Source organism: Falco punctatus, assembly GCF_963210335.1.
Source record: "Falco punctatus genome assembly, chromosome: 12".
NCBI lineage: Eukaryota > Metazoa > Chordata > Aves > Falconiformes > Falconidae > Falco > Falco punctatus.
This window is the reverse complement of record NC_137592.1, coordinates 26,037,795-26,061,437: the sequence shown is the minus strand read 5'-3', so window position 1 is coordinate 26,061,437 and position 23,643 is coordinate 26,037,795. Positions and strand designations below refer to the sequence as shown.

Below are 23,643 nucleotides of genomic sequence, written 5' to 3'. Positions count from 1 at the left end.
GATGCCCTCAACCAACCCTTCATTCTAAGTTTCTGCAAAGAGCTCCTTCTTGTGTAACATTTCTGCTATGTGGACTCCAGCCAGAGAAAATCTGGAAAGGGAGGAGGGAGGAGAAAAAAGCTGGAGGTTATTCTCACAGGTATGGGATAAAAGGACGGACTTTATGAAGGGTGTTACTAACTTTTTGACACATTTTCTATCTTTCCTATGGCAGTTTTTCCTCAATGTTTCTGATTTGCACTTTGCTATATATTTTTATTTTATTTTTCCTGGTTGTTTTTCATGAAGAACTAGAGCGGGGAACACAGCACTGGTTCAGCATTTGTAAATGATGGCATGGCCCCAGTGCCCAGGTACCTCCATAGCACTGTATTTCTACTCATGTGAGACCATAACGGTCCAATTTCCAGATAAAAAGTGTGTCCATGGTGGGTGGAACTTGTTCTATATAAAAAATAAAAAAAAAAATGAAACCTCTTAGTGGACCTTCAGTTCCTGGGAACTATTATAAACTTCCATTTTATATTATTATATGGAAGCAATAAAATCCCTTCCATCATTATTAATGCTTCCTCTACAAGCACTGTGGGTAGATACCGGATATACATGGATAGAGATTACAAAACTTTGCAGACCTATCCTACAAAGCTTGTAATGGTTGATACTGTGAATGCTACTTAGTCTATGAGAAGCATCCACATTTTTATGAAGTCTACAGACATTCAGTTACAGTCACCTGCTCCAGTCTCAACCCATTTTTAAACTGGCTTCTCCTTCTCTAATGTTCTGTCTGTGCTTGAGATGATACTGCAGGAAGTGTTTAGGTGAGAGTATATTCCAACCAACCCTCTCCTACCTGTTCACCAGTAAAAAATGAAGTTTTGACTGATGGGTTTCATATGAAACTGTGTGATGGCCATTTCTCATGGTCAGGATCTTCACAAGCATTACGTGCAGTAATATCCACTTCTCTGTTCTTCTGCAAAGTTGTTGCAAGGAGACTATTGACAACAATCTAGCAGAAGAATTGTAAGTCTACAGCAATGAAAAAGTAAAGCATATCGAGTGTTGTAGAAAAAACAAGGCCAGCTCCTAGACAAGAGCTACACATCCCTAAAGATGAGAAATGGCCTCCAGTTCTGTGCACTCAAGAGTTGCAGCCACATACCCACACATTTACCCACGTGTGCACATAATGGCAGAGGTTTCCAGACATGCACAGGGGATTTAGGCACACAGTTCCCAAAGCTGACCAGAGGATTTATTCAGATGGCACTCACTGGAAATCTGCTGCAGTTTTGTATGGCTGAATCCCCTGGTTAGGTCTGAAATTGTCAATATATTGGAATTTTTAACTGCGTGCCTACATTTGTTTAAAGGACAGCAACTAAGCAAACTTCAGTCTATGCCCAACAGAATTCATACACATGGGAGGATTTCAAATATTCCAAATAAATTACTATTGGCCTGGCTTTACTTTGAGACTACAAGCTTCCATTCATCAGCGGACTCTTTTCACTCTTTGTTTCTTCCTTTGGAATGTTTCTGTAAATCAGCTTATAAACTTTTGGCTCTAAATAAAAAGATGCTAGGGTTTTTTGTTGTTGTTTGGATGTTTTTTTTTAAAACCTATTGCAACAGCAACTGCAAGGTCTCTCCTTCCACAGGGCTCCCCCTGAGAGTTAAACCCATAGTCAAACAAAAGAGAACAGAGAAAACAGAAATCCCCTACAAGCCTCTGAGGAAATCGACTCATCTCTTTATCAGCCTTTGGCTTCTATGTATCCCAAAGATGATTCAGAAATGTTCTGAGGTTGTCCCATGCAGGAGGTGGTGGTTATAGCGCTACAAAGGCTCTTCTGTCAAATTCACAGCTGCCTGAAAACTGGCTTTTATTTCATCAGCTACTTCAGTTCTGAAGAGGGGCTTCTCTTTTATTGCTACATTGCATGTGTCCAGCCCTCTGATTCATACCACTCTGGCATTCCTTTTGTGCGCTAATTAAGGTCTTTACTTAACTTAAAAAAAAAAAAAAAAAATAAAAATTAACACTTTGTATTCAAGACCCCTCATGTGCTACTGAATTTACTGTATGTTTTAATGATTTGTCAAATCCCAGCCATGCAATATAAGTAGGAGCATACGACTTGCCTTATCAGATCAGACCATTGGTCCATGAAGCCTTGCATCATGAATCCAACACCTGATTTGTGAGAGGAAAGCAAAAACAAGTGAAGCATTATCCCTCTTAGCTAAGTCTGCGATGCTGCCCTCCAGGAAAAAATTCCTTCCTTGCCCCTGGGGTGATCAGATCACTGTAGTCTAATTAAAAAGGGCTTCTCAGCTCAAACTGTGCAAAGAAAGAATGTATGAAAATTGATAGGAAAAGGCTGAAAAATAGGAAGGTGCCAAGAAGCTTGGAGGGAATTTCCATTTACCAAATTTGTTTACAGACAGTTGGAGGGTTAAAGGCAACAGGAAAAAGTTTGAGCACTGCAGGTAGAACATGAGATGCTGTTCACACTAGCTGCTAGCAAAGCTTCAGCAAAGAAACTCAAAATACTATTTATGCAAGAGCCCATGTGTCTCTGACATTTACTTGTCATAGTTTCAGTGCAGACAGTGACATGGTCCCTAAAGGCCTGACTGACACAGATCTGGTCATTCTGCTCCCATTTGACTTAAGTAGATTAAGTAGATTAATATTTGCTAGTAGATAGCAAATTAATCTGTAACTTAGTGGCCTCCTTACAATGTTATCATAAAGGGCCGTTGCATAGCTGTAAGGTCAGTGTAAGGACATGTCTTTTGAGGGGATGAAAATGTATACAAAATACAGTTTTCATGGGGAGCATGATCACTCAGGATGTTGAAAAATCAGTTCATTTAGTTCTCCTTCAATCATCATGAAATCTGGAATAGTGTGCAAAAAATGTAAACTTTTCGGACTGTATCATGAGCTGAGTCCTCCAACACATGTACTAATTACTTGAATAAGAGAATGTCATTCTGTAAAATAATAAATGAAGTCATCTTTTACTTATGAGAACTACCAGCAGGATTTGTTCTGCAATGCCCTTATTTGTTAAACTTTTGGAACACAGTACTCTGCACAGAATTGTGTGGTCTCCCTTATCATTGTTTTTTTGCATCCCTTAAATTCAGAGACGTTAGCAGGGTGTGGCTTTTTTTCCATTAAAGGCTGTTTTGGGTAACAGTAATCCAAGATCTATTTCATTATGCTAACAGCTAAAGGCCTTGTAATAATAATTTCTCTTTGGCAGCATCACAGTCAATTTCATTCATGTTACCGTTGTTTTAATTCTCTTTTTCAGGGGTGAGAAAAGCTCCAGTAATTCTTCTGAGATGATTTCTCCATACTTTTCATCTTTTACCGCAAAAGGGGTTGCCAGAGGACTATCCAAGAAAGAAATGTAGATAAGCAATACCACCGTCAGGAGGAAGGGAAGGGAGAGGAAGTGAAGCACAAGAAAGGCAGAAAATACTTGCTCTTTTGTCAAAATTGGGCAAAAGCAAAAGCAGCTGTAAGCTTTCAGCAAGGAGCAGCTATGTAAATCTGTAAAATTTCTAACACTTGTATGGATGCACAAACATTGATACACCAGTTACCTGATGTGCAGATGACAGGTTTTAAATTTTAAAGTTTGTGATAATATGAGCTGAAAACGAGGTGTCTGGCAATGTGAACTACGCCATAAACATGCACGCATAATGCATGCTAGTGATTATAACAATGGTAATACGACCTTTCCCTTATATTCTTCAACTCTTCTTTTCACCCTTAGCATCCAGCATGTCAGACGACAGAGCTGAAGGTTGAGTTTTTCAAGCTATTTTTTAAGCACAAACCAAAATTGGTAAGAAATTTGCTGGGGCACCTTGGAAAAAAACTGTTGAAACCTTTCCTGTTGTGAAGGAAAGGCACCTGGAGTGGTCACCAGCTCTGCTTTGCACCTCCCGGTATCCTCCTGTCCATCCAGATACCTGATGGAGTGATCCTAGGCTGCTTCCCGCCTGCCTTGGAGCGGTGCTGCAGCACTGAGCGCTCCGGCTGCATCTGAGCCCCTTCTTGATGTACGGAAAGTGGGAGAGGGTAGTGATCAGGAAAGCTTCCCAGGCTGCTTTTAAGAAAAATATAACCTATGTAGTCTGGGTTCATAAATCCTTTACTCGTGGGATTTGTGCTCCTAAATCTTCAAGGTACTTCTGAAAAGATTTCTTTTCGTACAAATGCATTCATTTTGGAAAACTTACCAAAACGTTAATAAATCCTAAGTCAGTAGACTTACACCAAAGTCGACCTTCTCTATTACTGTTAGGAAGGAGAGTCACTGGCATCGGTTGAATTGAAGGGGATTTTCTTTTGTTTTGCAATGTATGTGCAGACAAGCAGGCACCAAGCTACAAGTGAGTAACTTTCCCACTAATCCTCCAAGGCGTGTGACAATATGACCTTGAGCTTTTACAAGTAAGAGCAGTATGGTATGTAAATATTATGAACATATATGGTAAGTGCTCTACTTGCTGAAAAACACTGAAAATGATTCCCGAGAATGCCTAGCTGACCCTAAAGCTACACAGATTATTCTTTTTTTGTCTGCAGCATTCACCTCAGTTCAAAACCACGATGATATATTAGACACAAGTTCAGTGAAGCAGGAGTTTTGTCTTGTTGCCTTAATTTCTCAGTTAGGGATCTGCCTTATTCTGGATAGAAATAATAAAAATGAGAAGTAAAAAATTTTTGTATTGTATTTGCCACTACATTCTTTCCAAAAAGAGAAATAATCACTTGTTGAACTGAGAACATCGTAACTGCTAGCTGGAAATCAGGATGCCACTAATTGTGCAGCACGCGTTAAAGGATGCCAAAGAACGTGACTCGTTCTCTGCAGTCACGCACTTTAAAAAATGAAGAAAATCTGTTATTATTTATTTGAAAATGTTATGGCATCCATTAAAGTCATTGATATATGGAAAAAAGGGAAAAAAGAATATTGTTTTAAGTCTGTGAATGGAAGTTTCACAACACAATAGAATGTCACCTTTTTTATGATGAATATGTATCCTACTAAAAACATAGCAGTGGCACTAAAACACTGTACAAAACCTAGGTTTATTTGTACACAAATGACTAAGATAAAGCAGTGAGGAAAAAAAAATGCGGTGGAGACTTACTGATTTTGCAATGGAAAAGCAAAGTTATGATTACCTTTTCAATAACACTCCCAACTGTTGCAAGGGCTGTGTTTCATCTACCCATTTAATAATGAATATATTTTATGTGTTGTGGCACACAATAGCCTTTGAGAGTCTCCATCTCTTAATGTGTATATGTATCAGCAGATTCTTCCAGTTCTCACCGTGCATTTTCTTGATTTGCAATTCAGCTTTCATTATTGATAGAAACTTGGAACCTGCATCCCACAGAGAAGTCCCAAGAGTGCAGATTTATCCATGGAATTTTACCAAGAATAAATTAGACCATGGACCTCAGAGGCACCACTCACAAGGGTATGAACTACTGGCTAGGGTCCATAGTTTCTGTACTTTGGTTATTTCCATTTACTTCAGTTTAACTTGATTAGGTTCCAGCACTTGGTAAACCTTATCTTTTTCTTTTTTTTTTTTTAAGAATATGTTTGCATAACAAGTAAATTTTTACATCCTTGCTCAACCTCTGTAGAAAGCTCTTAATAAAAAGGGAACTTGTAGCTTTGCATGCGATATAGCAAGAACCACAATTCCACCACATCTTGGGAACAAGCATGGGGTGATGGAAGAATACGACGCAATTATGCAGGTAAGCTATTAACTGAAATGTAAGATTATTAACTGAGGCAAGATTATTTCCTGCAGTGTCACCGAACACACTATTCCTGCATTCTTCCAGCATGACCCAATGCTTGTGATTGATAGTGGCTGTTAGGTCCACACCAGGAACAACAGCATCCTGCCCTCAAATCCTTCCTCTACCTCATGCTCCTTGCTTCTCCTGTTAATACTCAGTTAACTCCTGGTAACCCTACGATTCCTCTGAGGGTCTTAAAACCCCTCCACTTTCCTCATCATGCCATTATTACCTAATGAACGCTTTGTTCTTATGAAAATGTCTGTACTGAACTTTTTTTAAAAAATAGAGGAAAGAAAAAGACAGCAGCTGTGGAATGAGATGGGAGAAAAATGGCTTTGTAGCAAGGAGTGGCTCCTGCCATCATTTACTGAAAAACGCAGAGTTCAGTTTTTAAAACTGGAAATCAACTTATATTTCACACAGGCTGGAATTTTCAGTATGGCTGAGCTGCTGCAGAAAACAAGTAACAAACGTGCTGTATCTCTTGGTCTTGGATTGCTGGCAGTGTTTTAGAGCGTTTGAGGATTTGTTAGGATTTTGCCCCTGTGAGCAACTGTGTCCTTAGGGGAAAGTCCTATAGAAACCAGAAGGGTTTTCCTTTTAAGGTCTGATTCAAACCCCACTGAAGGCAAGGAAAAAACCTCCCGTTGACTCTGTAGGCGGTGTTCAGGCCCATGCAGAAGTCAGTTTGGTGACATCTAATTTTTCACCTCTGACAGAAAATTAGAATTGACCAATTGATAAAAATAATGTGCAAATACTTCTGCGAAATGATTTCAAGGTATATTTCACTGTTTGTTGTTCTTAAGGTCATGCCACCTGTTGTTTACAGATAGTCAGGCTAACTTACAGTTAAGTCAAGAAAATGTTTAAAAATATCAGAAGTTCAAAAGTTTTTCGATGAACGATCAATCATCTGGAAATTCATCACAGAAGTCCATTATAGAGTAGCTGTCATCATTTCAGTCTTTTGTTTAAAGAGTATCAGGCACTCAACTGGAAGCATGAACTGAATCCAAGCTTTGTGTTAAAGCTAAGGTTATAAATCACCTTCTACAGAATAGAAATATTTCTGGACACCAAATAATCAATTACATAGATTTCAAAAGCCCCAGAGGTTAAAATTTGAGCATCAGTACTATTTTTTTGTCACTAAAGCATTAATATATACACATGTATATACAGCTATACAAACCATACAGAAAGTTAAGCATTATGTTAACAAGATGCCAAGAGCTAAAATAAACATCTACCCTCAGCACAGCAAATCCATCTGAAAGCAGCTGATTCGGACAAGATGTTCATACCTAGAAGTATATAAAACTGGGAGAGAGCTGACCCAGATGCCAAGGTGATTGTGGCTGTGCAAAGTTAGGACCGCGCTCATCTGCAGTCTTGCAGGATGCTGAAACTACAGCAGGAACAGCAGGACGGGCATCGTGCCTCTTCCTCTGCTGCCAGTCAACAAATTAATGCAAATGGAACGAAGGGCAGATTTTGTTAGTGTAATGACCAGGAACTGTGACTAATGGAGAGCAGACAGTACGTGTTCTGCTCTCCCTGAGATGGTTTGGATAACTCCCAGCTCATGGGTACACAGGACATCTGTGGGCAGTAGCATCTTCAGCGGTCACATCCAAATGCAGCACAGCTCATGAATCAGAAACCCAGCTCTGCACACTGGTTTTGTGAGACATGAGCAGTTTTAAAGCACAGGATTCATGCCAGATAAAACCACCCTTACAATGAATGATCATGGAAGAAGCAGGAACAGTAGAGTGTACAGAGGATGTTAGGTAAGTATAGGATTTGGGCTGGATGATTTTATAACCATACTTGGTGATGCAGAAGTAAAGTCAAACTGCATTCTTCACTCAGAGATCGGGAGGGAGCTTCACCTTCAGCTCACTCCCTTCTCCAGGGCTGCGCAATTGGGTGGGTTCATTGTTGTGGTTTTTCACATTATCCAGATGCAGCACACGTTGAGGATGGCTGGCAGGAGAATACTCGCCTCAGTGCAAAGCTGTCCTGACCTAACAGAGCAAATCCCATGTTCCAGCCTCCCACACACTGTGGTCCTGCACATGCTTGCCTATTATACAGTAATCATATTAATAGTCATTTACAAGAGATACCTCTCCCCATCCCTATTAATTAGTTCACATTCTGTATTCATCACTCAGTAATCCAAGACTTCGATTTCCACCCTAACTGTGGGCCAAAGGAGCACATTTTTTTTTCTATCTTTGTGCCTTACAGGGTATGGAGGGAATCAGAGTAGCAAGAACAAACAACAGAAGGGATGCTCTCAAGTAACGGAGAATTCCCCACTCTTTCTTCAGCCCTGTGCAATAGGTGTACATATGTAAGCAAAGACGATTCCTGGTGAAAATTAATATTCCTTTGTGGGAGTCAGAACTGAATCAGGATTGACGCTGATTTCAAATGCAGATGCTGGCACAGAGTAAAATTATTTTTCAAACACCGAAGCTTTCCCTGGTAAAGTATTTAAGGTTGCATTTTCAGGCTAGAAGGAAAAAGTGATGAAAAGTTCTTAAAACTGAAGAAACAAAATCCTTGATTCCAATCCAAAGCCCTGCAAAACAAGATCCCATATGGTAATGGCTAATCTTAGGAGAATGGAGTGGGATAAAACGGGTACGTTTTCTTTCCTCTCTCTGTCTCTTTTTCCCCCTTTGGTTTTTTAAGTTGCATGTAATATGTCACAGGAGGGTCCCTGAAATAAACATGTTTTCACCATCCTTTACAAACAACACACATCGCACGTGTGTGTTTGCTGTGGCTCTGTAAGGAAACAGGTATGTGGTAGCTAGCAGAAGGCACTACACAGCACCAAGCAGCGCGGTGCAGAGGTGCTGGTCCAGATCCCAAAAGCGGCACAGCCCTGTTTTCAGCTGGGCTTCATTATCCCAGGACGAGTCTTTTGCTGCTGTGACAGATCTCTGTACTCCAGGTAGTTCTACCCACTTCAGCATTGCGAAGTGCTAAACAACCATGCTGTGCAGGCAAAGTGCAAATGCTTCTGCCCAGTTCTAAAATGCCTTTCCATGTTATTTTGGAAGCAATGCCTGTCCTTGGTTAGACCACGTTTTGTACTGTGTATAAAGCAGCTGTGATCCTAACTCGTTCTTTTTTGCCTGGGGAAAGTCAAGCAGTCAAGTAGTAATCGTGTAGATATTATGGGGTATTATTATTGATTGACTATACTGTTGAGGGTTCTGTAGTCATTAAATGAGAAAATGTCCCTGGCATCCTAAGTAGGCTCTGCAAACTAAATAAGGCTTCTCAAGAAGCCTGTTGTCTGAACGGACCCTTCAGAAAGATGCCCTGTGTTTCCAGTCCTTTGCCATGGATGGTTCTTCCCCATGGATGTTCCTTCCCCATGTTTTACAAGAAAACCAGTTCCTTTGACAATGAGTTCCGTCCTTTCTCCTCCATACCCAAGTAGCTTTACACTTGTAGAGAGCCACTGGTTATCTACTGGTACCTGTGGAACGGTTTTCACAGTGGGGCCTGTTAACTTTCATCCTGAAAATTCAGGGCTTAGAAAAAAATGGGACCATAGAACACATTGTCAGCATACATGATGCATGAAGACAACATTTCAAAGATGCTTTGAAAATTGAAATAACATGCAAAAATTGCAGACAGTTGTTGGGTGTTAGCTATCTTATGTTAGCTGGCAAGCTGTCTATTTTTCCAATTGTAGTTGACATAATATAAGGTGATATAATTCAGTCATAATTCTGCCATAATGTAATTTTGTCATAATTCAGTTCATAATGTAAGGTGATACAATTCATTTTATTGCTGCAGGTTTCTCTAAGAACTATGGACCTAGACCAAAAGAAGAGAAATAATTTAGCTGAGTATCTTGTTATGAAGCCTCAAATGATAAAGGAAATCACACCCACCACCTGCTATAGGGTGTGAATTGTTCACACAGAGAGTTTTGGGAGAAATCTACTCTCCATCTATATTTTATTAATTTGGTAGTAACTGGTGCTTCTCAATTACCAATTACTGCTTCGGCCTACTAATCAATTCTGTCCTAGAGCAGGAGAAAAAGACATTGTGTGGTCACACAAGGTAGCAACTGCCAGGTTAGCCTGGATGCTGAAGAGTCAGAGATGCTTACAAGGTTTTGCTTGAATTCATTTTAGTGTTTCTAAAGATTCCCATAAAATTCATTACAAGTAGAAATGGAAAAAGCAAACAAGCAAAGAGAACCATACAAAAATGTGTGGCAAAAGTCAAGCATTCAGGAAGAAATATTTTTCATATATAGACTTTCATTCAGAACTCAGTGCAAAAAAACTTGAAGTATTTTCGATTCAGAAATATCTTGTGTTGCTGTCTTGACTTGGTCCAGTGTGTCTGTTGTGAACGGGCTGTAACAGACTGGAGGTGTCTGCCAGAGATAGAGTTCAGAGAAATCACCGGGTCTGTCCCATGGGCTGCCCCATTTCACGGACTTGAAGTCCATAAGCTTGTTGAGCTGTGGGAAGTGGAAAATTAAATATATTGGTTCAGACCAAGAAGAATGTATTTTTTTTCTGAAGTGCTAATTCAGATGAGTGAGAGGTTAAGCCGTCTTTAGCTGACAGAGGAAAGGAGCAAAGCGTTTCTATGGTAGGAAAGCAGCTGCATGGTTTTGGAGTATTTTTTTGTACAACCTGTACAGGGAGCGTTCTTCTGTATAGCTCCTATATTAGAAAGTCCTTTTTTGGTTCATTCTGTGTGTTATACAGTGAACCATGGAAATGCAATAGTATTTTACTGCAGAAGAACTAAATGTAAATTAACATGTAGTATTTTTTATTTAATTTTGATCAGCATGTAAAACATACTTTAATTACAGCAGAATAAAACCTGGAACTTGAGTAATTATTTAAATATACCCCTAGAGTATAATACTATTTAAGACCGGCCTCCCCTCTGATGTTGTGTGTGTGGGGGGGGTTATAGTGAAACATTTAAAATAACAGCTAGTTTCTAACACACACACACGAAACACATTACTTTTAGAGCATTATTTTTACTGTGTATCTTGAAATAGAGTGTGTGTGTAATTCATTTAACACAACTGGAGCACTTGGAAAACTGGGCTCAAATTCCAATTAATATACATTACTTTTAAAGCAAACTACAAAAGAGGAGGGTGGTTGTTGCCGTAAGCATTTTAATCGGCATCACTGTTGCAAATGGCAAGAGCTAGGGAGGTCTAAGCAACATTTCTGCATGCCAGGGATAAAAGTTTTCGTTCGTTTGGCCTGGGCTAGTCTCAGCCACCTGGTATTTCTATAGCCCTACCCTGCAGCCTGGCTTTGGCTGTGGCATTAAACACACAGGAGGGGGTGCCAGCCTGGGGGGGCTTCCCCTGCTGCTTGCCTCCTGCAGCCCCAGACCCACGCAGCCTCCAGGCACCCTTCGTCCCTTGAGGTGTCACTCTATCCCACCCCATGCTAGTGTTCTCACTTGAAAAAATACTTATAAAGGACACCTCCTTTTGCAGAGTGCCAAGTATCTCCTGCAGCCTCCTGCAAAGCATCATCGAATAATTTTCCCCAGAAAGGGGAAGAACGGGGCTCAGCGTTGTTTACGTTCAGATGTAAAGGTTCTGTTTGCTGAGGTCCTGAGCAATTTCATCTCTGTCAATTAATTCAGCCAGGGAGTTTCAACATTTCTGGAAACTGGCTATTCAGATTTCAAAAGATTAAAGGGAAAAAAAAATATGAAAAATAAAGCAGCCAATCAAAATAACCAACTAACACCCCCAAAAATAACCTATGTTAATTTTTTTCACTTATTAATAATGTCAGTCAAATAAATGTGACAAGATAAAATCAGTGCTTTCTGAAGTAATAACTTAAAAGGCAGTCAGTCAGAATTAGATCTGTCAAAATGAAAGGAGATAGGCTATTGCCTGTGAGACACTGGTTTACCAGAGGCATAGGAAAGCCTGGCTTTCCTAAGAAAAGAAAAAATAAATTTAAAAAAATCTACTGACTAAAAAAACCCCCTAGATTCCCCCCCCATCAGACAGCACAGCAACAGCATTGACTTCAATGCCATAACATGATTGCAACTGCAAGAAGGGAACATCAGGTCACACCATGTCATTCAAAAACAAGAGTAACTCCATTTGCTGATGTCAGCAGTTTTCACAAACAGACTAAAATAGCCCATTACTTAAGTGTTCATCTGCTCAGATGATTTGGGGTTTCATTTTTTTTTTTCTCTCCTTTCTTTTTCCTTTCTTTTTCTTTTTTTTTAATTGAAGGAAAGGAGTTTGAGAAAATTGTGTTGGCTATTGTAAGTACAGCCTGTACTTTGTCTTGGTGCTTGACACTACATTCTTTCTTTTATATGAGATGAAATTCATTTTCCTTGGGCTAGCATAAAATGAGAACACCGTGGAAGTTTGTGTCATTGGCAGAGGTGAAGGGTGGGCTGGAGCAGATGATCTAATTGGGCTTCTCCATCTTGAAGTTCTCACACATTGCAAAGTTCTGTGATGAGCTGTTGGTTTAATTTTACAGGACCTTGGTGGCCAGCTTGTGAAATCTGGCTAGCAAGAACATAATGGACCTTACTGCATTATTATGGCTGGGTCTGCTATGTTGTTTGCTTAGAAAAGAGCTCTTTCAGTACATAAATCCCCAAAATAAAGGTAGTGTCTGTTAACACCTTAAAAGTGAAGCCATACAGCTATAGCTTTGTTGCTTTAGTGGGTCTTTTCCATACATCTCTCCTTTGTGACACATTGATGGCCTAAGAGTCTGACAGTGTGGCAAAAGAAAGCCCTTGAAAACTTAGAAAAGCACTTCAACCTGTTGTTTGGTAGTATTTTAAAAATATATAGTTATTGCTTTCTGTCAGTGTCATGAAATGGATTTCACAAAGGATTTGCACTAGGGAAGCTTGGCTGTGCAGTTTGTGTATCCCCAGGAAGCTGATTTTGAAAAACCTCTTCATCTGTAGTTTTATTTTTATTTGGGCCTTGTCAAGTACGTGAAATGATTCACTGTTCCTCTGTGCTCAGAAAGAGCTAGAACAGGTAAGGGAAAGACACATTCTGTTTGTCTTTATTCATTGTAAATTACTGACCTTCAAGTTATGACTGTCACTATATGGAAATTATTGCACTCCTACCACCATTAAAAAAGAAACATTGTGGACAAGTGAGGAAATTACTGTGGAAGTATATAGAAATAACTTAAAATTCTCCCCTCCTGACCCCTCAAACTGTACCTGCCAGATGATGGCCTTATCTGTATCCCAGTACATAGTGTGATATATTGCTCAGAGGATCAAACTAGTTAAGTAGCTGTTATTGTTAATTTTTCATTTTTAAAAGGCATTCTTAAGTTGTATTTAGCACTCAACACCTACACACTAAAGTACATAACCCAGATGAGCTAATCTTTAAAACTGGCGTAGAAATGAGCTAATGTTTTTAGGGAATTGTATGCACAATATGGCAAGAGATCAATAGAGATCAATAACAATTGCGGGCGGGGGGGGGGGAACCCCACCGAAAACTTCTCAGCTGCCAGCAATAAAGAAGTACCAAGTTGCAAAACGCATTAACTGCTTTTTGGCTTGTTTGTGTCATCTGTTATGTGCAGTTTCGTATGGCAGGCTGGTATCTGGGCACTGGCACTGAAATAGTGTTCCAGGTGACAATTTGTACCTTTACAGTTTGTGGCAGCTATGCAAAAAAAGAGTCAAAGATGTTATCTCTGCAGAATGATAACAAGGCATTGATAATACCGAATAGACTGGAAGCAAAACTGCATGTATGCTGCACATGTGCATACATGTATGGTATACTCAAACGTATCCAAGCACGCACACGCGCATATATGAATCTCAGTAATTATGGTTTTAAAAGCATGAAGTTGGCCTCAGGAGCAAAGAAACTGAATTTGTGAGCTGTTAAATGTCAGAGCTGACCTCTGGGAGTTTGAGGAGGGATGATGTGGTGAAGGGCAGGCTTCAGGTCATGTTTTATACAAGAAGTTTAATTGTTCTGGCTAGGAAGCAAAAGTGACTCATTTACTTGAAGTGGGTCCCTATCTCCCAATGCAGATTTCAAATGGGGGAGGATACTGCTAGCAATAATATCTTTAAAAGAATTGGACTGGTTTACTTCAGTATTTTAACTACTTCCATTCAGATTCATTTGTTTTGGACACATAATCTGATAGTGTTCCAATGATAGCAAAAAACAGTGCTTTTGTCACCCTTCTTGAACCCATGCAAGTCTTTTTGTTGTGTTTAAATCAGATTTTTTTTGCCAAAGAAAATTGTAAGCTAGTGGGCTCTTTCTGAGCCTTTTATTGAAAAATGTAATAAACTATTTAACCGTATAGATTGTAAAGTCATCGCGACACTGGGTTTGTGGTGTTGCTCTTTCCAGTTTCACTGCTGTCTCAGAAAGCTCCCTCTACAGATTATGCATGTGCATTTTGGGTTATGCCAAAAGACAGGTAACACACATATATAAACAAATAATATATTTCACTTTTTTAGTAGCATCTGATTTATTAATGAAGGGATGTCATGCATTTCAATTCCATTTGCCTGTGTCCTGCTTTATCCCCTTTCATTTATCAAGCTCCTATTTCATGGTTACCGGGTATTCCCAGCCTTTAGTTACCTCCAGTTTTGATTTTGGAACCTCCTATTTTTTTGGTGACTTATTTTCTGTAAAACGTAAATTTCAATAAGGAATTTTGCCCTAAAAAAAGTAAATATATTTCCTACTTTCTGATCAAGCTTATAATTGAAAGAATAGAAATAATGTCATGGTTAGAAATTCTTGTTGCCTCAAGAGGCTTTTATCAATCACAAAGTGTAAATGCATTGTCGCTGAAATGTGACAATCCACTGCCACCGAGACCCTGGCTACATAGCACTGAAGTAAAAGTGAGTTTTGTTATGGAGAAAGGGCAAGTCCAAAGGAGCGTGACGCTGTGCAAAGCACCCACCTTGTGCTGAGGAAGCAATGCACTTTCAGTTTTCCAACCTGCAGCTAAGGCTATATTTCAAGCCGTCTAGAAAATCTGTTCTCCTTCACAGAAAATATGACTTTTCAGAGAGATTGTGGAAGCCAAAGCTAAAAATACTTAAACTATAAACTGGGTATTTTTAATCACAGTAAATCACAAAAATGGCGTGTGGAAGGGACTTCCAAGAAGTCCTATCTTCTGCCCGAAGTAGGATTTCCAGCTCTACTCCTCCTCCCCTTTCCAAAAGGTGAAATAACGCTCATATGGTTTCATTATTCATTTAATGATACAAGCCTCAGAATTAGTTGCTGGTATTCCTTTAATGAGGATGATTTTCAGGCTGCCTTCAAGCACAAGTCCCATGACTTCTGCTGGCACAAGGTGAAATTCCTACTTCAGTAATGATACTGTGCCTGGCAAACATAATGTTGACTTAGTTAAAAATCGAGAGAATTCTCTGAAAATCAGATTTACTGATGAGTAAGATGAATAAGAAAATACAAATAGAAGATATATGAATGTATACTAAAGACTGGGCCAAGCTGCCAAAGCTGGACCCACAGCCAAGCTGCCCCAGAGTTTGGAAGGCTGACATTCAGTGTTCTTTTCAGCTCATTAAAGATATAATTGGAGGCCAATCACAAATATTTTGTCTGTTTTCTCTGAAGTTCAGGTATTGAAAAACATCTGAAAACTGTTTTCTCTGTGAGCCTAGGTGTAGTATCAGTGTTCCTTCAAACACCAGGAACCTCAACTGAAGGAAATCAAATATGCTGTCAATTAGAATAACATCTGTTCAAAAATTATATGAGGATGAAGATATGCCTTATATTAGATCTTCTTGTCTTAAGACCCTATCTGGTGAGTTCTGTTTGTGCCTGAGAACCCAAAGCATTTGACTTTGCTGCAGTTCTTTCTTACAAATATTTTCTTTGGTTTCAGTAAAGACCATGCTAGCCAAAAATCTGGACTGAAAATCTGGATCAGGGTTAAGAGCTCAGTGAACTAAGCCCAAGTACTGTATCTGAGGACAGGAACATGAAACCATATGAGAACCGTAGGTCAGTGAATGCAGCCCTTTACTATTGCAAGCCACCCCGGTATAAATCCGCCCAGGAAACTAATCAGGTTCTTTCTGTTCCTCCTAGTCCTGCTGGAAGGCTGGATCAGCACCTCACCGTTCAGAGAGCTGATAACCTCACCTTCTGCTTATGTTTAATCATTCCCAACTTTAAAGCCATTAACTTTTTGGTCAACAGTGCTACATAAAATCAACTGCTTTCCTCCTTCTAAAATGTTTACCGAGTGCAATAGTATCTCATTGCTGCTTTTCTTCTCCCAAGTTAAATCATCAATTTATTCTCATCTTCCCCCATCTCTTTAACAAGTCCAAAAGCCTTTCTTTCCAAAGCTATTCCAGTTCAAATTAAGAAATTCTGTGATAGGCTTGCTAGGGTACTGTAATATAGGAAAGTAAAACAGAAGAGAATGTAACATCAGTTTTGAGGTCCCAGTTTATAGGATAGGCTCAGCTTTGGCTATCGCCAGGTTCAATTCATTGCAATTTGCAACCTACAAATTATGCTGTAAGGCAGACTCAAGTCTCAAAGCAAAAAAATTTAGCAAAGACCGCACACTTAGTTAGCTTGCTTCATATCAAACCATAAGAAATCATAAATCTTCCCTTTTTCATTCAACAGATTTATGAAGTTAAGCCAAGCACTTGAAATATACAGTCTAAGATTTTATTTAGTAACAAAAAATGAAAACAGGTGAATTTCCCAGTATTGTCATTTTACTGTAAAAACTTTGTATACACTGATCAGTGAGCCACCTTCTCGTCACCTCCAGATTGAATCCTTCTGGTATGCAGAGTGATTCAAAACATAATCCAAACTTAAACTTTGCAAACTGCACTTATCTTCATCATACACTGGAAATAAACAGATGACTCAATATCAAACCCAGCAAAGCTTTTTTTTTTTTTTTTTTCTTTTCCTTCTACAACTAACCAACCTTTTTGAGTGTTTCTGCTAAAGGATTTTTCACAAGTTGTTTTTAACTTTTCCTGTTGCAATGTATCATTATTTCTCATGAATAACTGAGTTCCACATAGATCTTTCCTGACAGCTCTTATGAACATTTGCTGATGTATGAAAAACACAAGCACTAATAGACCTAATTAGACAAGCAAATACAAATGTGCCCTTAAAATGAGGGGAGAAGGTCACATTATTTTTATTGCATTTCTTCCAAAGATGCAACATGTCTTCCTGATGCCAATTAGAATCAACATGTGCAAATGTGTCCAGGTGAAGTCAGATGCTACACTTGGAGAAGTATCATCATCAAGGGGATACGTTTGGTTCACACACAAAGGAGGTAATGTTTTTGCATAGCATATAATTAGATTTTGGAAGTCATTACCACCTAACATTGTGAAGGCCAAAAGTTTAAAGGGATTGTTTGAGTGAGTGCTTAACTCATTAGGAATAGGTCCAGTGCTATTGAGAGCAATACAGTCACCAGCTCAGGTGGTTACTAGAGGGTGAGAAGTTATGTAAAAGTCATCGTTTATGTCTGCTACCACCACTGTCAAAGGCTAGTAAATTAAAGAAAGCTTTGACTTGCCCCAGGATGGCTGTTCTTAAGTTTTTGTATGGATTTAGGTGACCAAACGCAACAGCACAGCAACATATGCTAAGAGAAAGTGACACATGGCAAGAGAACATTCTAATGTACTTAACGAAAAACTTGTCTGCAGATAATAGCTTTTGAGTCTTATATGGGATAAGAAATGGAAGGAGGTATTTTGGGGTCTAACTCATAGATACCACACAGCAATTTTGCTTCTGTGGATGTCTGCCAGCATTCTGAGAACAGGATAACAGACTCATTTACCTCCCTGGTGCATGGATTTGTCTGCCCAAGATTTGTCAGAAATTCTAGTAAAAATGCACTCTTTAAGTGTTGCTCCACAAGAGAAAGCAGTGGTCAATGCTGACGGATGGACTTGCACTAGATGGTAATAAAGCCACAGAAGTTTAATAGCACTCCTTAGTAGCAAAAGGAAATCAAAGCTGGTAGAGTGTTCTGGGCAGATGAATATTTTGAAACTACATTGTTTATTTAGACCTCTTGCATCTACAAAATGGAGGTAGAAATCTTCAGAGACCCACCTCTCTAAGTGAGACTTACCAGACAGTCTCTTCCTGGTTATGCCAAAAACAGATTAACTTTCTTTTTTTTTTTTCATGTGTTACTTAAGCACTGTCATTTGCTAGCCTGAACAGAAGTGTGCAAAGAGCTAAAGAAAAAAAGAAAAACAGTTTTGATTAATTTCTGGTTTCTTGGGAATCTGCTGTCAGTAACAGAGCCGTAGGTCCCTGACCGAAGGGCAATATAAGAGGTAAAGGTTGGGCTGCAAAAAGGCAACAACTTCAACATTTACTGGAAAATCTCTTGGCAGCCAGTGTGGCCAAAGCCGTGTGTGGAGTGGTGGCCAGAGAGTATCCAGGAGTGACTGGATAAGGCACTGTTTCAGCAAGCCTTTCCTTTACTCTTCATTAAAAGAATTTCTATGTAGCTGCAAATAGAAGCTAGAGCTGCCTTGGAGTCAGTCCTCAAGGACAGCCAGGACTAGGACCATAAAGAGCTGTTATACCCTATTGCTCCTGACCACAATGGAAACGTGGATGAGTTTTGGGAGGGCTCAAATTAGTTTTTATTTGGCACAGATAATTTAATGAAGATTTAGATTTCAGATAGGTCAAAATGGCACGTTACTAGCCCTTCTACAAGGCTTCCGAGTTCCATTCGGTTTTACAGTCTATCAGAAGACATGCAACAGGTAGGTACCAAATTTGGGTATACAGAACCAGAGCAGCCTTTTCAAACTACTCTACAGAATTTAATATACTAGTGCAGGAAACAAGGTTTCACAGGAATTCAAGGTTACGTGTATAAAACAACTTATTCTTGTCAGTTGATTATTCTCTTTGTGTTGCTGAGGAGTGTGTGCTGAGGATTTGTTCTAAATGACTGTTCCCCGGCATTGCTTCACAATGTTGCTTTTCATAAGAATGTGGTGAGCTATCTAAAGCGTGCTTTATATGAAGTGTTTGGAAATGCATTTGCAATAATGAACCGGTGGTGGAAATTCATCGAGTAATACAGAGGCAGATACTGTGAGGCAATGAATTAACAGTAATAATAACATCTGATGCTGCAGGTTATTTTCATTCTAAAATAAACTCACTCATGTACAATACATGCCACTTGCATTTTTTCACTCTTTTCCCCTTTTGGGTGCAGACAAACAAAAAATGAGCATGCTCTTAAGAGGTAGGATTTTTAGGAAGGAGTTTTACAAATGCAATTACAGCAAGACATTGTAGCTTAGATTGCACATGGGTAAACACGTGCTTTCACACCAAGGGAAAAGTTTAGCTTGGCAGCTGAGGCTGAGAAGCATGACTCCGATCTCACTTAAAGCCAAAACTGCAGAAACCCAAGCCATTTCCAAAAATAACATCAAAATTAGAGCCTTGAACCTCCTCAGACTGGTCATGCTGAGAATGATGATCCTGGGGACCAACAAAGCTACTGAGTCCCCCATGGAAACATTTTTGTGTGCTGATTTTGTGCTTCAGCCATGGAGAAAGAAATATATTTCGGCAACTGAATACAAGTATAAATCAAATTAATTCAGTTTCTAGGATTATTTTGCTATTTTAAAATTATTCTGAATTTTCAGGGCTTTCTTAGAATCACACCAGCTAATACGTAAGACTAAATCCTCTTAACTGACTTTCATTAACAAAGTAGATGAGAGGAGATTCACCAATAACTTTCTTGCAAACTCAGAATAGGATCTTGAGATACTTATGCAGGCTCAGTTAACATAGCATCTCAATGTCCTACTATTTCAGTGATTTTTCTTTGCAAAATCCCTCCAGTGTTAAAAAGGTAGAGAATCATCATCATCTCTATTTGCAGGACAGAAAGCCTGCAGCCTGCTAAGACATCTTTATTAAGTAAGAGTGAAAAATCAGATTTTTGGAAGGAACTTAGGCTCTGGTCATTTCTCAAGGGACTAAATACTTGGGCAGTGTTGGGATCTGGATCTGGACTTTGCATTCCTTTCAATCAAACTTCTAATAAAACCAGGTGAGAGCCATTCTCATTTCCACACATGAATCGTACCACCTCGGCATCAAGAGAGCTACCCTGTGAATCCCAACCATGCTTAGGAGAGACAGAGGTGCCAAGATGTCCGCTTTAGTCAGGAAGGTTTTGCAGAGATAAAGCTTCAGGTGCTTAAAGAACGTAACTTGTGTAAGTGTGTCTTAATGATTATACTCTTGAGCCGTCTACACTAATTTTCAGGCATTTAAATGAGATGTGCCGGCTTATGCAGGAAATCTGTGGTGACACGGAGAACTGCACTCTAGTCTGAATGCCACATAAAGCATCGCCCTCTGGTTATTTTTGCTGTAGACAAAGTCGCACTGTCTCAGAAACCAGAAATTACATGGAGATATGCAGGATTGCTGTCAGGTTCCCAATAGCAAGAAGCAAACTCCCCACTAAATACCTAACTAAATAAGTTCAGCTAGGACATAAGGCAGTGGGACCAAGGCAAAAAGTACAGGAGGAGTAGAAGTCCCAGGTAAAACAGATTCCTCTACAATACAGGTAGCCTGGTATGAAAAGTAAGAAGGCTTGTCTTTATAGAACTTTTTCTTGCATAGGACTGCAGCTAGAGTCCCTAAGTACTTGCAAAAGACAAAGTACTCCTACTCTTTCGGAGCTACGAAAGGAAGGGGAAAGGATCTCTTTCTATTGCAGACCTGTGGTAAGTGCCCACCACCTTGGCAATGCTAACGTGCATAGGAGGAGCAAAAGATCTTTTATCCTAGTTCAGAAGGGGCAGTGAGGGGCTCTGAGGGATGTGAAGTTGTTTCAGTCGTAGCCTGCAGCGTTTCGCAGTAGGAAGCAAGGATGCAACACCATTTTAAAGAGACATTTCAAATTAACCCCCACCCAAGCATAACTGGAGAGTCTCAGGGGGCACTCTCCATTCAGCAGTTCTTAGTGTGGGCTGTGTGCAAATAGCACTAGCTAGCACGACATTATTTAACCTTTAGTGTGTTTATTTGGCGGTAGAATAAGTTTTGATTTTCCCATTTATAGAGATTCTGCTGGGAGAAACAACATATTTCACACTAGCCATTGCAGTTCCTGAGCAGAGTAATAAAGCAGAGTGATGGATAATGCACCCCTGAACTCCCTGTGCTTTATTATGCATTTCTACATAAAACTATTCTCAGTATTTGGAGAAGGAAGTCCTGACAATCAGCACTGGTGTTTATGAAACTCCAGACCCTATCCAAGAGTCCCCTGACACAAATGTTCTTCCTCACAGAAGGAACTGTTTCCTTAGCTTTCACCTCTTTAGAGCCGTTCCCTGCAACCCTTGTAGGCATTTTCCATCTGAATAGACTTTATTTAGGTTTTGTGCTTTTAGGTGGCTGTTTAGTTACTCCATCAGAAAATCAACACCCCCACCGAAACTCAGAAGGATGCCTGGAGACTTCACACAGGAGGTTTTTGTCCAGGCAAAACCAAGGAAAGGGTTAGGGCTCCTTTCAAAGCTCGTCTGCTGTCGCACACTTATCAGTATTCCTCTTTGTGCTGGGAACTGCTCGGCTGTCCTGTGCCTTCTTTTGTCGTTTTCCAAAGCTTCAGCACAAAGCGTGAGGAATAACAGTTGTTTATTCATCATTAACAAAAATTGTTTACAGTACTCCATAGCTGTACAGTGCTGTTAAACGCACTACTGGATTTAATAAGGCCACTCAGTTGTACTTAGAGCTACTTGCACGCTCACAGACTTTGCTGAATCAGGGCTTAAGTGAACTGCCTAAAAATCACTCTAGATGTTTGAGAAGCCAGAACTCCTGACTCCTAGTTCTGTGCATTAACCGCAGGATTATCTTTCCCCTCCTGGGAGATTCGAGCTCCGTGCATTTCAAAATGACCACTACTGAACGACAGATGAATGAAACTGTACCATAAAAATAGCTATGATCAGAAGTTTTCCCTCAAACTAAACATTAGCACAGACCCATCTGAAGTTTCCATTTGAACATTTCCATTGCTTTAAAATTTATTTTCCATGTTCATGTACATCTCGATTCTGGCCCAAACCAGAAAGTGAAGAGCCAAAATACTGTACGAAAGGATATTTTTGTGGTCCAAGTGCAAGCCTTCAATGCTGAAAGTCTTGCAACAAAGCTTGTTCTCACAAGGTCTGCAGCCAAGTCTTGAAGATTTCAAGTGCTTAGATAGTATAAGGCCAGATCCTTGACTTCAGTGGAAATATACCTCTTCATGCCAGCTGAAACTCTGGCCCTAACACATATTCCCTGTCTTTCTAATCCACTATTACTCTACTACCAAAGTGTAGAAAACACCTGGTGAAATATTCAAAACCTATGTGCCTCCTTGGACCTTTATCTCAAAAAAAGATAAAAAGAAGGAAACCTGTAAGCACCCAGTAGTGTCAAGCAAAGTCAAATGCAGACCTGAGCAATTCCATCATCATAGATAGTCCCCACTTTTTTTTTTTTTTTTTTTTGTACTGTGTGGATTAATAATCATAGGGCAAACTGTGGGCTGCATTATGCAGTGCTGATGGTAAACATTTTGAATCAGCAAACATCCAACCTCTACAGCTGAGCAGATGGTGCATCACATGAGCAACCTGCTATACCTTTTTCCCCATACAATATACACACACACCCCTCCCCCCCAAAAAAAACAACCAACATCTCAACTCAGAAGAGCTGCCAGCTTCCCTTGTAAACTGGTACACAATGTCAGTGAGCTATGCAGGTTTAGACCAGCAATGAACTTGGCCTGCTTTGATGGTGGTATGGCCAGGCATGGAGAAGACAGTTGGATGCATACAAGAAGGGCAGAATGCCAGTGCTTGTGGTATCTGTGGTGGCTTCTTTTCACCTGTACCATGCCTAGATCTGTGACTCTGTGTGTGTGTTACTTTTAGGAGCAACGTAGCTTGAGTAGTTGTCGAGTAATATTTGCTGTGGAACCTGTAACAGGCTGGTAGGGAGGGTGAAGCACACGTGCAAAGAAAAATATCTGCTAACACACACATTACATGCACGTGTCCCAGGGTTAATAGAGAATTAATGACCTCCCATGGCATTTTCATCATAAGCATCTCTTTGTAAATGAATCCAGGGTCATTTTTCCTTTCCCCGTTTTAGACGAAGTGCAAGTACGCAAGAATACACAAAATCTTCCGCTACAAACATGACTTTTATTACCTAATATTACTAGGCATAAGAGGTGAAAGACAGACTGGGTTTCTAAAGCCACCCAAAGTGGATTCTGGCTACACCCTTCCGTTTACAGGAGCAGCTTGGCACCCACCAATCAGAAATCACAGGCATGCAGAAGGGAGCTGGTCTTAATGCTGCAAATGTGTTTATACTGGAACTCAAAATAAATAGGGAATAATGTGTCTTGTGTGTGCTGAGCAAGCCTATGACACCAACAAATTGAGCTGTTTTGGAAAATGCTGCCTAGGGAAACTTTAGCACTAAGCTTTCAAAGGACTGGAGCCAGGAGTGGAAAAAAAAAAAAAAACAAAAAACCAAACCAAACCAACAACAGCAAATAACCCAGAACATATTTCAAATC

The 23,643-nt window shown here is 39.8% G+C and overlaps 1 long non-coding RNA gene across 1 annotated transcript in view; it reads right to left on the bottom strand.

Annotated features, from left to right (window-relative positions):
* LOC308072118 overlaps nt 1-23,643 on the bottom strand; it is a 49,394-nt gene extending 25,751 nt beyond the window's left edge. The window contains exon 1 of the long non-coding RNA XR_013931503.1: nt 1-23,643. This exon is cut by the window's left edge and continues 7,346 nt beyond it. This is a non-coding gene — a long non-coding RNA (uncharacterized lncRNA).